Here is a 14,644-nt window from a genome sequence, read left to right as displayed (position 1 = left end):
ACGGGTGGACGTATATTTTTTGTTGATGTATTGGTATTGCATAAAAGTTGATTGAATGTCAGTGTTCTTCCACACATTACCAAAGGTTGAATGACTCAAGGAAAAGAGAATCCATATCCAGATTTCTGATTGTGTGTGGACTTGCGAGTTTAAGGGTTGATAGATTTACAATTTCTTTTTCGATGTCAGTTAGGGTTATTTGAACAATATGCCCCACTTTATTTCACAGCATATATACTTGGCAGATGGTGTTTAAAACACAATCAAACGACTGATCCTAACAGATGATGGCAAAGGATGTCTTTGATAAAAGAATTAAAAAAAAAGAGGATCAACCTCCGGCGGGACTCGAACCCGCAATCCCCGGCTTAGGAGGCCGATGCCTTATCCATTGGGCCACGGAGGCGGTTGGCATTGATGTGTTTATGGTGACATTTAAGGGTGTGAACGAAAAGAACTTTGAAATTTGACCTTTAGTGTGCTGCAGTTGAAGGTTTTAGGTACCACAGATTGATTTGACATGTTCTTACTTGGGTAGGATAAGAAAATGATTTGCTCTATTACATGTAGTAGGGTTACGTGAATGTCATATGACATGTAACAGGACCCCAACCCATATAGACTTGCGTCGCAGAACTGTGGTTGACATAAAACGAAGAGATAACGGAATCAGGTACGCGATATGGTCGTACCTTTACAACGTGATTAATTGTTATCCAATTGTGAAGTATCAGTTGGAAGGATTTTAGGGTCATTGTAAAAAAGTTTGCCCCGGGTGAGGATCGAACTCACGACCTTCAGATCGCTCTTTTATGTGATTATGAGACTGACGCGCTACCTACTGCGCTACCGAGGCTCTCTATAATTTATAATAGAGACAAGAGGTGGATCCTAGATGTGAAGAATTCTATCATGTACGTACCTCAAGTGAAAGAAATGTCACCTTTACATCAAAAAATGCATAAAATCTAAAGACCACGAAAGGAATAATACATGTCGGCCACGAGGTTCAGGTGTGCAATCGGGTGTAACGAAATCGAAGGGTTTATATACCAGGTATCTGTGTGACGGTGCCTATTTACGAGCGGTGTTCAGCTTTAACGTTCATACCAATATTCTAAAGGAACTTTAACCTTTTTTTGGACGTACACATCTCCATGGCTTGTAATTGATGTAAGTGATGTGTTGAACAAGGTGTTTCATTTGACAGTTGTAGATGATTAAAGTTGTGTTTTTCAAAACAATCTCGTAGTACAGCAAGAGATCAAAAAGAGGTTTTACCATAAGGAAAGGTAGTGCAAAGGGTGAAGATAAAGGTCTGGAGAATCCGGGTATCGATCCCGGTACCTCTCACATGCAAAGCGAGCGCTCTTTTTTTTTTTTTTTTTTTATCTTTTTGCAAAGCGAGCGCTCTACCATCTGAGCTAATCCCCCTTGATTTCAAAAGGAGTTTGCAATGGGCAGAAAAGAGAGGGGAAAAATGGTGAAATGTATTTTACCCAATATTTAAGAAGAAAACGCTAAATTTCTGAGATTCGGTACATTTGTAAAACGTACCATATATATTTTAAAAAGTGACAATGTTTCAGCTCTGCAGTAGCCAAATTGTAAAGGTGGTCACATCGTTTCATGATTTGATAGTTGTGTTCGATTCTGATTGTAGAAAATTTAATTTTGACCGTTAATTTGGGGACGCGGTTACTTTCAAAAGCTACTATTACTAATACTGCTGCACTACATCTATTACTACAGTAAAACACGGTTATAGCGAACACACTTATAATGACTTGCCGCTTACAGCAAAGTGGTTTTCAATCTCCATGATTATATACTATGTTGTAAACTTGACGGATACAACAAATTTCGCTTATAACGAAGTAGAATCACCCTCCCCTGGCACTTCATCTTTAGCTTGTTAACTGTACTAAGGTACAAGTAAATATCAATTGTTTGCCAAAAAATGAAATTTGCAATTCATTTCACCGGTACATATGTCGTGACGATAGATGTCAGCTATTCAGGAAAGGACTGAACTAAAAGAGTCGATTAATCAGTGGACTTTTCAAGCATTATGAATGAATTACTGTGATGTTTTATGTATATCATATATTGTTATAGAAGAAATTGTTCAAATATGAATTATCAATGCTGCATTTTGTCCTCCTTGTATATTTTGTTTGAATGTCTGTCGTTATTTCTGAACGTCTGTTTTGATAAGTAAACGAATGAGTTTTGTTGATAAGAATTCCGCCAAACTATTTGACAAGTGGTTTGTTGTACTTTACCTTGGTGGTTTTATAGCCTAAATAAAAAGTGATCGCCCACGTTGGGACTCGAACCCAAGACCCTCAGATTAAAAGTCTGATGCTCTACCGACTGAGCTACGCGGGCTATATAAATACATCAGAATAGACGTACGGGTGGACGTATATTTTTTGTTGATGTATTGGTATTGCATAAAAGTTGATTGAATGTCAGTGTTCTTCCACACATTACCAAAGGTTGAATGACTCAAGGAAAAGAGAATCCATATCCAGATTTCTGATTGTGTGTGGACTTGCTAGTTTAAGGGTTGATAGATTTACAATTTCTTTTTCGACGTCAGTTAGGGTTATTTGAACAATATGCCCCACTTTATTTCACGGCATATATACTTGGCAGATGGTGTTTAAGACACAGTCAAACGACTGATCCTAACAGATGAGGGCAAAGGATGTCTTTGATAAAAGTATTAAAAAAAATGAGGATCAACCTCCGGCGGGACTCGAACCCGCAATCCCCGGCTTAGGAGGCCGATGCCTTATCCATTGGGCCACGGAGGCGGTTGGCATTGATGTGTTTATGGTGACATTTAAGGGTGTGAACGAAAAGAACTTTGAAATTTGACCTTAAGTGTGCTGTATTTGAAGGTTTTAGGTACCACAGATTGATTTGACATGTTCTTACTTGGGTAGGACAAGAAAATGATTTGCTCTATTACATGTAGTAGGGTTACGTGGATGTCATATGACATGTAACAGGACCCCAACCCATATAGACTTGCGTCGCAGAACTGTGGTTGACATAAAACGAAAGATAACGGAATCAGGTACGCGATATGGTCGTACCTTTACAACGTGATTAATTGTTATCCAATTGTGAAGTATCAGTTGGAAGGATTTTGGGGTCATTGTAAAAAAGTTTGCCCCGGGTGAGGATCGAACTCACGACCTTCAGATCGCTCTTTTATGTGATTATGAGACTGACGCGCTACCTACTGCGCTACCGAGGCTCTCTATAATTTATAATAGAGACAAGAGGTGGATCCTAGATGTGAAGAATTCTATCATGTACGTACCTCAAGTGAAAGAAATGTCACCTTTACATTGCATCAACTTCATACAGAAGTTTGTTATTACTCACTGTAAATGACAGGTTATACAAAGCCAGTGATTAGTTATGTTTTTGCAACCGTGATTAACGTTCATACCAATATTCTAAAGGAACTTTAACCTTTTTTTGGACGTACACATCTCCATGGCTTGTAATTGATGTAAGTGATGTGTTGAACAAGGTGTTTCATTTGACAGTTGTAGATGATTAAAGTTGTGTTTTTCAAAACAATCTCGTAGTACAGCAAGAGATCAAAAAGAGGTTTTACCATAAGGAAAGGTAGTGCAAAGGGTGAAGAAAAAGGTCTGGAGAATCCGGGTATCGATCCCGGTACCTCTCACATGCAAAGCGAGCGCTCTACCATCTGAGCTAATCCCCCTTGATTTCAAAAGGAGTTTGCAATGGGCAGTAAAGAGAGGGGAAAAATGATGAAAGGTATTTTACCCAATATTTAAAAAGAAAACGCTAAATTTCTGAGATTCGGTACATTTGTAAAACGTACCATATATATTTTAAAAAGTGACAATGTTTCAGCTCTGCAGTAGCCAAATTGTAAAGGTGGTCACATCGTTTCATGATTTGATAGTTGTGTTCGATTCTGATTGTAGAAAATTTAATTTTGACCGTTAATTTGGGGACGCGGTTACTTTCAAAAGCTACTATTACTAATACTGCTGCACTACATCTATTACTACAGTAAAACACGGTTATAGCGAACACACTTATAATGACTTGCCGCTTACAGCAAAGTGGTTTTCAATCTCCATGATTATATACTACGTTGTAAACTTGACGGATACAACAAATTTCGCTTATAACGAAGTAGAATCACCCTCCCCTGGCACTTCATCTTTAGCTTGTTAACTGTACTAAGGTACAAGTAAATATCAATTGTTTGCCAAAAAATGAAATTTGCAATTCATTTCACCGGTACTTATGTCGTGACGATAGATGTCAGCTATTCAGGAAAGGACTGAACTAAAAGAGTCGATTAATCAGTGGACTTTTCAAGCATTATGAATGAATTACTGTGATGTTTTATGTATATCATATATTGTAATAGAAGAAATTGTTCAAATATGAATTATCAATGCTGCATTTTGTCCTCCTTGTATATTTTGTTTGAATATCTGTCGTTATTTCTGAACGTCTGTTTTGATAAGTAAACGAATGAGTTTTGTTGATAAGAATTCCGCCAAACCATTTGACAAGTGGTTTGTTGTACTTTACCTTGGTGGTTTTATAGCCTAAATAAAAAGTGATCGCCCACGTTGGGACTCGAACCCAAGACCCTCAGATTAAAAGTCTGATGCTCTACCGACTGAGCTACGCGGGCTATATGAATACATCAGAATAGACGTACGGGTGGACGTATATTTTTTGTTGATGTATTGGTATTGCATAAAAGTTGATTGAATGTCAGTGTTCTTCCACACATTACCAAAGGTTGAATGACTCAAGGAAAAGAGAATCCATATCCAGATTTCTGATTGTGTGTGGACTTGCGAGTTTAAGGGTTGATAGATTTACAATTTCTTTTTCGATGTCAGTTAGGGTTATTTGAACAATATGCCCCACTTTATTTCACAGCATATATACTTGGCAGATGGTGTTTAAAACACAGTCAAACGACTGATCCTAACAGATGAGGGCAAAGGATGTCTTTGATAAAAGAATTAAAAAAAATGAGGATCAACCTCCGGCGGGACTCGAACCCGCAATCCCCGGCTTAGGAGGCCGATGCCTTATCCATTGGGCCACGGAGGCGGTTGGCATTGATGTGTTTATGGTGACATTTAAGGGTGTGAACGAAAAGAACTTTGAAATTTGACCTTTAGTGTGCTGCAGTTGAAGGTTTTAGGTACCACAGATTGATTTGACATGTTCTTACTTGGGTAGGATAAGAGAATGATTTGCTCTATGACATGTAACAGGACCCCAACCCATATAGACTTGCGTCGCAGAACTGTGGTTGACATAAAACGAAGAGATAACGGAATCAGGTACGCGATATGGTCGTACCTTTACAACGTGATTAATTGTTATCAAATTTGTGAAGTATCAGTTGGAAGGATTTTGGGGTCATTGTAAAAAAGTTTGCCCCGGGTGAGGATCGAACTCACGACCTTCAGATCGCTCTTTTATGTGATTATGAGACTGACGCGCTACCTACTGCGCTACCGAGGCTCTCTGTATTTTGTAATAGAGACTAGAGGTGGATCCTAGATGTGAAGAATTCTATCATGTACGTACCTCAAGTGAAAGAAATGTCACCTTTACATTGCATCAACTTTATACAGAAGTTTGTTATTACTCACTGTAAATGACAGGTTATACGAAGCCAGTGATAAGTTATGTTTTTGCAACCGTGATTAACGTTCATACCAATATTCTAAAGGAACTTTAACCTTTTTTTGGACGTACACATCTCCGTGGCTTGTAATTGATGTAAGTGATGTGTTGAACAATGTGTTTCATTTGACAGTTGTAGATGATTAAAGTTGTGTTTTTCAAAACAATCTCGTAGTACAGCAAGAGATCAAAAAGAGGTTTTACCATAAGGAAAGGTAGTGCAAAGGGTGAAGAAAAAGGTCTGGAGAATCCGGGTATCGATCCCGGTACCTCTCACATGCAAAGCGAGCGCTCTACCATCTGAGCTAATCCCCCTTGATTTCAAAAGGAGTTTGCAATGGGCAGAAAAGAGAGGGGAAAAATGATGAAAGGCATTTTACCCAATATTCAAGAAGAAAACGCTAAATTTCTGAGATTCGGTACATTTGTAAAACGTACCATATATATTTTAAAAAGTTACAATGTTTCAGCTCTGCAGTAGCCAAATTGTAAAGGTGGTCACATCGTTTCATGATTTGATAGTTGTGTTCGATTCTGATTGTAGAAAATTTAATTTTGACCGTTAATTTGGGGACGCGGTTACTTTCAAAAGCTACTATTACTAATACTGCTGCACTACATCTATTACTACAGTAAAACACGGTTATAGCGAACACACTTATAATGACTTGCCGCTTACAGCAAAGTGGTTTTCAATCTCCATGATTGTATACTATGTTGTAAACTTGACGGATACAACAAATTTCGCTTATAACGAAGTAGAATCACCCTCCCCTGGCACTTCATCTTTAGCTTGTTAACTGTACTAAGGTACAAGTAAATATCAATTGTTTGCCAAAAAATAAAATTTGCAATTCATTTCACCGGTACTTATGTCGTGACGATAGATGTCAGCTATTCAGGAAAGGACTGAACTAAAAGAGTCGATTAATCAGTGGACTTTTCAAGCATTATGAATGAATTACTGTGATGTTTTATGTATATCATATATTGTTATAGAAGAAATTGTTCAAATATGAATTATCAATGCTGCATTTTGTCCTTCTTGTATATTTTGTTTGAATATCTGTCGTTATTTCTGAACGTCTGTTTTGATAAGTAAACGAATGAGTTTTGTTGATAAGAATTCCGCCAAACCATTTGACAAGTGGTTTGTTGTACTTTACCTTGGTGGTTATTAAAGCCTAAATAAAAAGTGATCGCCCACGTTGGGACTCGAACCCAAGACCCTCAGATTAAAAGTCTGATGCTCTACCGACTGAGCTACGCGGGCTATATGAATACATCAGAATAGACGTACGGGTGGACGTATATTTTTTGTTGATGTATTGGTATTGCATAAAAGTTGATTGAATGTCAGTGTTCTTCCACACATTACCAAAGGTTGAATGACTCAAGGAAAAGAGAATCCATATCCAGATTTCTGATTGTGTGTGGACTTGCGAGTTTAAGGGTTGATAGATTTACAATTTCTTTTTCGATGTCAGTTAGGGTTATTTGAACAATATGCCCCACTTTATTTCACAGCATATATACTTGGCAGATGGTGTTTAAAACACAGTCAAACGACTGATCCTAACAGATGAGGGCAAAGGATGTCTTTGATAAAAGAATTAAAAAAAATGAGGATCAACCTCCGGCGGGACTCGAACCCGCAATCCCCGGCTTAGGAGGCCGATGCCTTATCCATTGGGCCACGGAGGCGGTTGGCATTGATGTGTTTATGGTGACATTTAAGGGTGTGAACGAAAAGAACTTTGAAATTTGACCTTTAGTGTGCTGCAGTTGAAGGTTTTAGGTACCACAGATTGATTTGACATGTTCTTACTTGGGTAGGATAAGAGAATGATTTGCTCTATGACATGTAACAGGACCCCAACCCATATAGACTTGCGTCGCAGAACTGTGGTTGACATAAAACGAAGAGATAACGGAATCAGGTACGCGATATGGTCGTACCTTTACAACGTGATTAATTGTTATCAAATTTGTGAAGTATCAGTTGGAAGGATTTTGGGGTCATTGTAAAAAAGTTTGCCCCGGGTGAGGATCGAACTCACGACCTTCAGATCGCTCTTTTATGTGATTATGAGACTGACGCGCTACCTACTGCGCTACCGAGGCTCTCTGTATTTTGTAATAGAGACTAGAGGTGGATCCTAGATGTGAAGAATTCTATCATGTACGTACCTCAAGTGAAAGAAATGTCACCTTTACATTGCATCAACTTTATACAGAAGTTTGTTATTACTCACTGTAAATGACAGGTTATACGAAGCCAGTGATAAGTTATGTTTTTGCAACCGTGATTAACGTTCATACCAATATTCTAAAGGAACTTTAACCTTTTTTTGGACGTACACATCTCCGTGGCTTGTAATTGATGTAAGTGATGTGTTGAACAATGTGTTTCATTTGACAGTTGTAGATGATTAAAGTTGTGTTTTTCAAAACAATCTCGTAGTACAGCAAGAGATCAAAAAGAGGTTTTACCATAAGGAAAGGTAGTGCAAAGTGTGAAGAAAAAGGTCTGGAGAATCCGGGTATCGATCCCGGTACCTCTCACATGCAAAGCGAGCGCTCTACCATCTGAGCTAATCCCCCTTGATTTCAAAAGGAGTTTGCAATGGGCAGAAAAGAGAGGGGAAAAATGATGAAAGGCATTTTACCCAATATTCAAGAAGAAAACGCTAAATTTCTGAGATTCGGTACATTTGTAAAACGTACCATATATATTTTAAAAAGTTACAATGTTTCAGCTCTGCAGTAGCCAAATTGTAAAGGTGGTCACATCGTTTCATGATTTGATAGTTGTGTTCGATTCTGATTGTAGAAAATTTAATTTTGACCGTTAATTTGGGGACGCGGTTACTTTCAAAAGCTACTATTACTAATACTGCTGCACTACATCTATTACTACAGTAAAACACGGTTATAGCGAACACACTTATAATGACTTGCCGCTTACAGCAAAGTGGTTTTCAATCTCCATGATTGTATACTATGTTGTAAACTTGACGGATACAACAAATTTCGCTTATAACGAAGTAGAATCACCCTCCCCTGGCACTTCATCTTTAGCTTGTTAACTGTACTAAGGTACAAGTAAATATCAATTGTTTGCCAAAAAATAAAATTTGCAATTCATTTCACCGGTACTTATGTCGTGACGATAGATGTCAGCTATTCAGGAAAGGACTGAACTAAAAGAGTCGATTAATCAGTGGACTTTTCAAGCATTATGAATGAATTACTGTGATGTTTTATGTATATCATATATTGTTATAGAAGAAATTGTTCAAATATGAATTATCAATGCTGCATTTTGTCCTTCTTGTATATTTTGTTTGAATATCTGTCGTTATTTCTGAACGTCTGTTTTGATAAGTAAACGAATGAGTTTTGTTGATAAGAATTCCGCCAAACCATTTGACAAGTGGTTTGTTGTACTTTACCTTGGTGGTTATTAAAGCCTAAATAAAAAGTGATCGCCCACGTTGGGACTCGAACCCAAGACCCTCAGATTAAAAGTCTGATGCTCTACCGACTGAGCTACGCGGGCTATATGAATACATCAGAATAGACGTACGGGTGGACGTATATTTTTTGTTGATGTATTGGTATTGCATAAAAGTTGATTGAATGTCAGTGTTCTTCCACACATTACCAAAGGTTGAATGACTCAAGGAAAAGAGAATCCATATCCAGATTTCTGATTGTGTGTGGACTTGCGAGTTTAAGGGTTGATAGATTTACAATTTCTTTTTCGATGTCAGTTAGGGTTATTTGAACAATATGCCCCACTTTATTTCACAGCATATATACTTGGCAGATGGTGTTTAAAACACAATCAAACGACTGATCCTAACAGATGATGGCAAAGGATGTCTTTGATAAAAGAATTAAAAAAAAAGAGGATCAACCTCCGGCGGGACTCGAACCCGCAATCCCCGGCTTAGGAGGCCGATGCCTTATCCATTGGGCCACGGAGGCGGTTGGCATTGATGTGTTTATGGTGACATTTAAGGGTGTGAACGAAAAGAACTTTGAAATTTGACCTTTAGTGTGCTGCAGTTGAAGGTTTTAGGTACCACAGATTGATTTGACATGTTCTTACTTGGGTAGGATAAGAGAATGATTTGCTCTATTACATGTAGTAGGGTTACGTGAATGTCATATGACATGTAACAGGACCCCAACCCATATAGACTTGCGTCGCAGAACTGTGGTTGACATAAAACGAAGAGATAACGGAATCAGGTACGCGATATGGTCGTACCTTTACAACGTGATTAATTGTTATCCAATTGTGAAGTATCAGTTGGAAGGATTTTAGGGTCATTGTAAAAAAGTTTGCCCCGGGTGAGGATCGAACTCACGACCTTCAGATCGCTCTTTTATGTGATTATGAGACTGACGCGCTACCTACTGCGCTACCGAGGCTCTCTATAATTTATAATAGAGACAAGAGGTGGATCCTAGATGTGAAGAATTCTATCATGTACGTACCTCAAGTGAAAGAAATGTCACCTTTACATCAAAAAATGCATAAAATCTAAAGACCACGAAAGGAATACTACATGTCGGCCACGAGGTTCAGGTGTGCAATCGGGTGTAACGAAATCGAAGGGTTTATATACCAGGTATCTGTGTGACGGTGCCTATTTACGAGCGGTGTTCAGCTTTAACGTTCATACCAATATTCTAAAGGAACTTTAACCTTTTTTTGGACGTACACATCTCCGTGGCTTGTAATTGATGTAAGTGATGTGTTGAACAAGGTGTTTCATTTGACAGTTGTAGATGATTAAAGTTGTGTTTTTCAAAACAATCTCGTAGTACAGCAAGAGATCAAAAAGAGGTTTTACCATAAGGAAAGGTAGTGCAAAGTGTGAAGAAAAAGGTCTGGAGAATCCGGGTATCGATCCCGGTACCTCTCACATGCAAAGCGAGCGCTCTACCATCTGAGCTAATCCCCCTTGATTTCAAAAGGAGTTTGCAATGGGCAGTAAAGAGAGGGGAAAAATGATGAAAGGTATTTTACCCAATATTTAAGAAGAAAACGCTAAATTTCTGAGATTCGGTACATTTGTAAAACGTACCATATATATTTTAAAAAGTGACAATATTTCAGCTCTGCAGTAGCCAAATTGTAAAGGTGATAACATCGTTTCATGATTTGATAGTTGTGTTCGATTCTGATTGTAGAAAATTTAATTTTGACCGTTAATTTGGGGACGCGGTTACTTTCAAAAGCTACTATTACTAATACTGCTGCACTACATCTATTACTACAGTAAAATACGGTTATAGCGAACACACTTATAATGACTTGCCGCTTACAGCAAAGTAGTTTTCAATCTCCATGATTATATACTATGTTGTAAACTTGACGGATACAACAAATTTCGCTTATAACGAAGTAGAATCACCCTCCCCTGGCACTTCATCTTTAGCTTGTTAACTGTACTAAGGTACAAGTAAATATCAATTGTTTGCCAAAAAAATGAAATTTGCAATTCATTTCACCGGTACTTATGTCGTGACGATAGATGTCAGCTATTCAGGAAAGGACTGAACTAAAAGAGTCGATTAATCAGTGGACTTTTCAAGCATTATGAATGAATTACTGTGATGTTTTATGTATATCATATATTGTTATAGAAGAAATTGTTCAAATATGAATTATCAATGCTGCATTTTGTCCTCCTTGTATATTTTGTTTGAATGTCTGTCGTTATTTCTAAACGTCTGTTTTGATAAGTAAACGAATGAGTTTTGTTGATAAGAATTCCGCCAAACTATTTGACAAGTGGTTTGTTGTACTTTACCTTGGTGGTTTTATAGCTTAAATAAAAAGTGATCGCCCACGTTGGGACTCGAACCCAAGACCCTCAGATTAAATGTCTGATGCTCTACCGACTGAGCTACGCGGGCTATATAAATACATCAGAATAGACGTACGGGTGGACGTATATTTTTTGTTGATGTATTGGTATTGCATAAAAGTTGATTGAATGTCAGTGTTCTTCCACACATTACCAAAGGTTGAATGACTCAAGGAAAAGAGAATCCATATCCAGATTTCTGATTTTGTGTGGACTTGCGAGTTTAAGGGTTGATAGATTTACAATTTCTTTTTCGATGTCAGTTAGGGTTATTTGAACAATATGCCCCACTTTATTTCACGGCATATATACTTGGCAGATGGTGTTTAAAACACAGTCAAACGACTGATCCTAACAGATGAGGGCAAATGATGTCTTTGATAAAAGAATAAAAAAAAAAAAAGAGGATCAACCTCCGGCGGGACTCGAACCCGCAATCCCCGGCTTAGGAGGCCGATGCCTTATCCATTGGGCCACGGAGGCGGTTGGCATAGATGTGTTTATGGTGACATTTAAGGGTGTGATCGAAAAGAACTTTGAAATTTGACCTTTAGTGTGCTGCAGTTGAAGGTTTTAGGTACCACAGATTGATTTGACATGTTCTTACTTGGGTAGGATAAGAGAATGATTTGCTCTATTACATGTAGTAGGGTTACGTGAATGTCATATTACATGTAACAGGACCCCAACCCATATAGACTTGCGTCGCAGAACTGTGGTTGACATCAAACGAAGAGATAACGGAATCAGGTACGCGATATGGTCGTACCTTTACAACGTGATTAATTGTTATCCAATTGTGAAGTATCAGTTGGAAGGATTTTGGGGTCATTGTAAAAAAGTTTGCCCCGGGTGAGGATCGAACTCACGACCTTCAGATCGCTCTTTTATGTGATTATGAGACTGACGCGCTACCTACTGCGCTACCGAGGCTCTCTGTATTTAATAATAGAGACTAGAGGTGGATCCTAGATGTAAAGAATTCTATCATGTACGTACCTCAAGTGAAAGAAATGCCACCTTTACATTGTATCAACTTCATACAGAAGTTTGTTATTACTCACTGTAAATGACAGGTTATTCAAAGCCAGTGATTAGTTATGTTTTTGCAACCGTGATTAACGTTCATACCAATATTCTAAAGGAACTTTAACCTTTTTTTGGACGTACACATCTCCATGGCTTGTAATTGATGTAAATGATGTGTTGAACAAGGTGTTTCATCTGACAGTTGTAGATGATTAAAGTTGTGTTTTTCAAAACAATCTCGTAGTACAGCAAGAGATCAAAAAGAGGTTTTACCATAAGGAAAGGTAGTGCAAAGGGTGAAGAAAAAGGTATGGAGAATCCGGGTATCGATCCCGGTACCTTTCACATGCAAAGCGAGCGCTCTACCATCTGAGCTAATCCCCCTTGATTTCAAAAGGAGTTTGCAATGGGCAGTAAAGAGAGGGGGAAAATGATGAAAGGTATTTTACCCGATATTCAAGATGAAAACGATTAATTTCTGAGATTCGGTACATATGTAAAACGTACCATGTATATTTTTTAAAAAGTGACAATGTTTCAGCTCTGCAGTAGCCAAATTGTAAAGGTGCTCACATCGTTGCATAATTGGATAGTTGTGTTCGATTCTGATTTTAGAAAATTTAAATTTTGACCGTTAATTTGGGGACGCGGTTACTTTTAAAGCTACTATTGCTAATACTGCTGCACTACATCTATTACTACAGTAAACCATGGTTATAGCGAACACACTTATAATGACTGGCCGCTTACAGCAAAGTGGTTTTCAATCTCCATGATTATATAGTATGTTGTAAACTTGACGGACACAATAAATTTCGCTTATAACAAAGTAGAATCACCCTCCCCTGGCACTTCATCTTTAGCTTGTTAACTGTACTAAGGTACAAGTAAATATCAATTGTTTGCCAAAAAAATGAAATTTGCAATTCATTTCACCGGTACTTATGTCGTGACGATAGATGTCAGCTATTCAGGAAAGGACTGAACTAAAAGAGTCGATTAATCAGTGGACTTTTCAAGCATTATGAATGAATTACTGTGATGTTTTATGTATATCATATATTGTTATAGAAGAAATTGTTCAAATATGAATTATCAATGCTGCATTTTGTCCTCCTTGTATATTTTGTTTGAATGTCTGTCGTTATTTCTAAACGTCTGTTTTGATAAGTAAACGAATGAGTTTTGTTGATTAGAATTCCGCCAAACTATTTGACAAGTGGTTTGTTGTACTTTACCTTGGTGGTTTTATAGCTTAAATAAAAAGTGATCGCCCACGTTGGGACTCGAACCCAAGACCCTCAGATTAAAAGTCTGATGCTCTACCGACTGAGCTACGCGGGCTATATAAATACATCAGAATAGACGTACGGGTGGACGTATATTTTTTGTTGATGTATTGGTATTGCATAAAAGTTGATTGAATGTCAGTGTTCTTCCACACATTACCAAAGGTTGAATGACTCAAGGAAAAGAGAATCCATATCCAGATTTCTGATTGTGTGTGGACTTGCGAGTTTAAGGGTTGATAGATTTACAATTTCTTTTTCGATGTCAGTTAGGGTTATTTGAACAATATGCCCCACTTTATTTCACGGCATATATACTTGGCAGATGGTGTTTAAAACACAGTCAAACGACTGATCCTAACAGATGAGGGCAAAGGATGTCTTTGATAAAAGTATTAAAAAAATGAGGATCAACCTCCGGAGGGACTCGAACCCGCAATCCCCGGCTTAGGAGGCCGATGCCTTATCCATTGGGCCACGGAGGCGGTTTGCATTGATGTGTTTATGGTGACATTAAAGGGTGTGAACGAAAAGAACTTTGAAATTTGACCTTAAGTGTGCTGTATTTGAAGGTTTTAGGTACCACAAATTGATTTGACATGTTCTTACTTGGGTAGGATAGGAGAATGATTTGCTCTATTACATGTAGTAGGGTTACGTGAATGTCATATTACATGTAACAGGACCCCAACCCATATAGACTTGCGTCGCAGA

At 38.0% G+C, this 14,644-nt stretch overlaps 23 non-coding genes across 23 annotated transcripts; all 23 read right to left on the bottom strand.

The window, feature by feature from the left end:
- Window positions 1-333: 333 nt before the first annotated feature.
- Window positions 334-406, bottom strand: Trnar-ccu (transfer RNA arginine (anticodon CCU)). The gene has a single exon. It is a non-coding gene; the product is annotated as a tRNA-Arg (tRNA).
- Window positions 407-767: 361 nt separating this feature from the next.
- Window positions 768-856, bottom strand: Trnam-cau (transfer RNA methionine (anticodon CAU)). The gene is given in 2 exon segments: window positions 768-803; window positions 820-856. It is a non-coding gene; the product is annotated as a tRNA-Met (tRNA).
- Window positions 857-2,318: 1,462 nt separating this feature from the next.
- Window positions 2,319-2,391, bottom strand: Trnak-uuu (transfer RNA lysine (anticodon UUU)). The gene has a single exon. It is a non-coding gene; the product is annotated as a tRNA-Lys (tRNA).
- Window positions 2,392-2,749: 358 nt separating this feature from the next.
- Trnar-ccu (transfer RNA arginine (anticodon CCU)) lies at window positions 2,750-2,822 on the bottom strand. Its single transcript has one exon. It is a non-coding gene; the product is annotated as a tRNA-Arg (tRNA).
- Window positions 2,823-3,182: 360 nt separating this feature from the next.
- Trnam-cau (transfer RNA methionine (anticodon CAU)) lies at window positions 3,183-3,271 on the bottom strand. Its single transcript is given in 2 exon segments — window positions 3,183-3,218; window positions 3,235-3,271. It is a non-coding gene; the product is annotated as a tRNA-Met (tRNA).
- A 407-nt stretch (window positions 3,272-3,678) lies between these two features.
- On the bottom strand, window positions 3,679-3,751 carry Trnaa-ugc (transfer RNA alanine (anticodon UGC)). Its single transcript has one exon. It is a non-coding gene; the product is annotated as a tRNA-Ala (tRNA).
- Window positions 3,752-4,635: 884 nt separating this feature from the next.
- Trnak-uuu (transfer RNA lysine (anticodon UUU)) lies at window positions 4,636-4,708 on the bottom strand. Its single transcript has one exon. It is a non-coding gene; the product is annotated as a tRNA-Lys (tRNA).
- A 358-nt stretch (window positions 4,709-5,066) lies between these two features.
- Window positions 5,067-5,139, bottom strand: Trnar-ccu (transfer RNA arginine (anticodon CCU)). Its single transcript has one exon. It is a non-coding gene; the product is annotated as a tRNA-Arg (tRNA).
- A 331-nt stretch (window positions 5,140-5,470) lies between these two features.
- Window positions 5,471-5,559, bottom strand: Trnam-cau (transfer RNA methionine (anticodon CAU)). Its single transcript is given in 2 exon segments — window positions 5,471-5,506; window positions 5,523-5,559. It is a non-coding gene; the product is annotated as a tRNA-Met (tRNA).
- A 407-nt stretch (window positions 5,560-5,966) lies between these two features.
- Window positions 5,967-6,039, bottom strand: Trnaa-ugc (transfer RNA alanine (anticodon UGC)). The gene has a single exon. It is a non-coding gene; the product is annotated as a tRNA-Ala (tRNA).
- An 885-nt stretch (window positions 6,040-6,924) lies between these two features.
- Window positions 6,925-6,997, bottom strand: Trnak-uuu (transfer RNA lysine (anticodon UUU)). Its single transcript has one exon. It is a non-coding gene; the product is annotated as a tRNA-Lys (tRNA).
- Window positions 6,998-7,355: 358 nt separating this feature from the next.
- Window positions 7,356-7,428, bottom strand: Trnar-ccu (transfer RNA arginine (anticodon CCU)). Its single transcript has one exon. It is a non-coding gene; the product is annotated as a tRNA-Arg (tRNA).
- Window positions 7,429-7,759: 331 nt separating this feature from the next.
- Trnam-cau (transfer RNA methionine (anticodon CAU)) lies at window positions 7,760-7,848 on the bottom strand. The gene is given in 2 exon segments: window positions 7,760-7,795; window positions 7,812-7,848. It is a non-coding gene; the product is annotated as a tRNA-Met (tRNA).
- Window positions 7,849-8,255: 407 nt separating this feature from the next.
- Trnaa-ugc (transfer RNA alanine (anticodon UGC)) lies at window positions 8,256-8,328 on the bottom strand. Its single transcript has one exon. It is a non-coding gene; the product is annotated as a tRNA-Ala (tRNA).
- Window positions 8,329-9,213: 885 nt separating this feature from the next.
- On the bottom strand, window positions 9,214-9,286 carry Trnak-uuu (transfer RNA lysine (anticodon UUU)). Its single transcript has one exon. It is a non-coding gene; the product is annotated as a tRNA-Lys (tRNA).
- A 358-nt stretch (window positions 9,287-9,644) lies between these two features.
- Window positions 9,645-9,717, bottom strand: Trnar-ccu (transfer RNA arginine (anticodon CCU)). The gene has a single exon. It is a non-coding gene; the product is annotated as a tRNA-Arg (tRNA).
- Window positions 9,718-10,078: 361 nt separating this feature from the next.
- Trnam-cau (transfer RNA methionine (anticodon CAU)) lies at window positions 10,079-10,167 on the bottom strand. The gene is given in 2 exon segments: window positions 10,079-10,114; window positions 10,131-10,167. It is a non-coding gene; the product is annotated as a tRNA-Met (tRNA).
- A 463-nt stretch (window positions 10,168-10,630) lies between these two features.
- Window positions 10,631-10,703, bottom strand: Trnaa-ugc (transfer RNA alanine (anticodon UGC)). The gene has a single exon. It is a non-coding gene; the product is annotated as a tRNA-Ala (tRNA).
- An 885-nt stretch (window positions 10,704-11,588) lies between these two features.
- On the bottom strand, window positions 11,589-11,661 carry Trnak-uuu (transfer RNA lysine (anticodon UUU)). Its single transcript has one exon. It is a non-coding gene; the product is annotated as a tRNA-Lys (tRNA).
- Window positions 11,662-12,022: 361 nt separating this feature from the next.
- Window positions 12,023-12,095, bottom strand: Trnar-ccu (transfer RNA arginine (anticodon CCU)). The gene has a single exon. It is a non-coding gene; the product is annotated as a tRNA-Arg (tRNA).
- A 361-nt stretch (window positions 12,096-12,456) lies between these two features.
- On the bottom strand, window positions 12,457-12,545 carry Trnam-cau (transfer RNA methionine (anticodon CAU)). Its single transcript is given in 2 exon segments — window positions 12,457-12,492; window positions 12,509-12,545. It is a non-coding gene; the product is annotated as a tRNA-Met (tRNA).
- Window positions 12,546-13,912: 1,367 nt separating this feature from the next.
- Window positions 13,913-13,985, bottom strand: Trnak-uuu (transfer RNA lysine (anticodon UUU)). The gene has a single exon. It is a non-coding gene; the product is annotated as a tRNA-Lys (tRNA).
- Window positions 13,986-14,342: 357 nt separating this feature from the next.
- Trnar-ccu (transfer RNA arginine (anticodon CCU)) lies at window positions 14,343-14,415 on the bottom strand. The gene has a single exon. It is a non-coding gene; the product is annotated as a tRNA-Arg (tRNA).
- Window positions 14,416-14,644: the final 229 nt, after the last annotated feature.

Source organism: Magallana gigas, chromosome 6 (assembly GCF_963853765.1).
Source record: "Magallana gigas chromosome 6, xbMagGiga1.1, whole genome shotgun sequence".
NCBI classification, from domain to species: Eukaryota; Metazoa; Mollusca; class Bivalvia; order Ostreida; family Ostreidae; genus Magallana; species Magallana gigas.
This window is presented reverse-complemented; position numbering and strand designations above follow the sequence as displayed.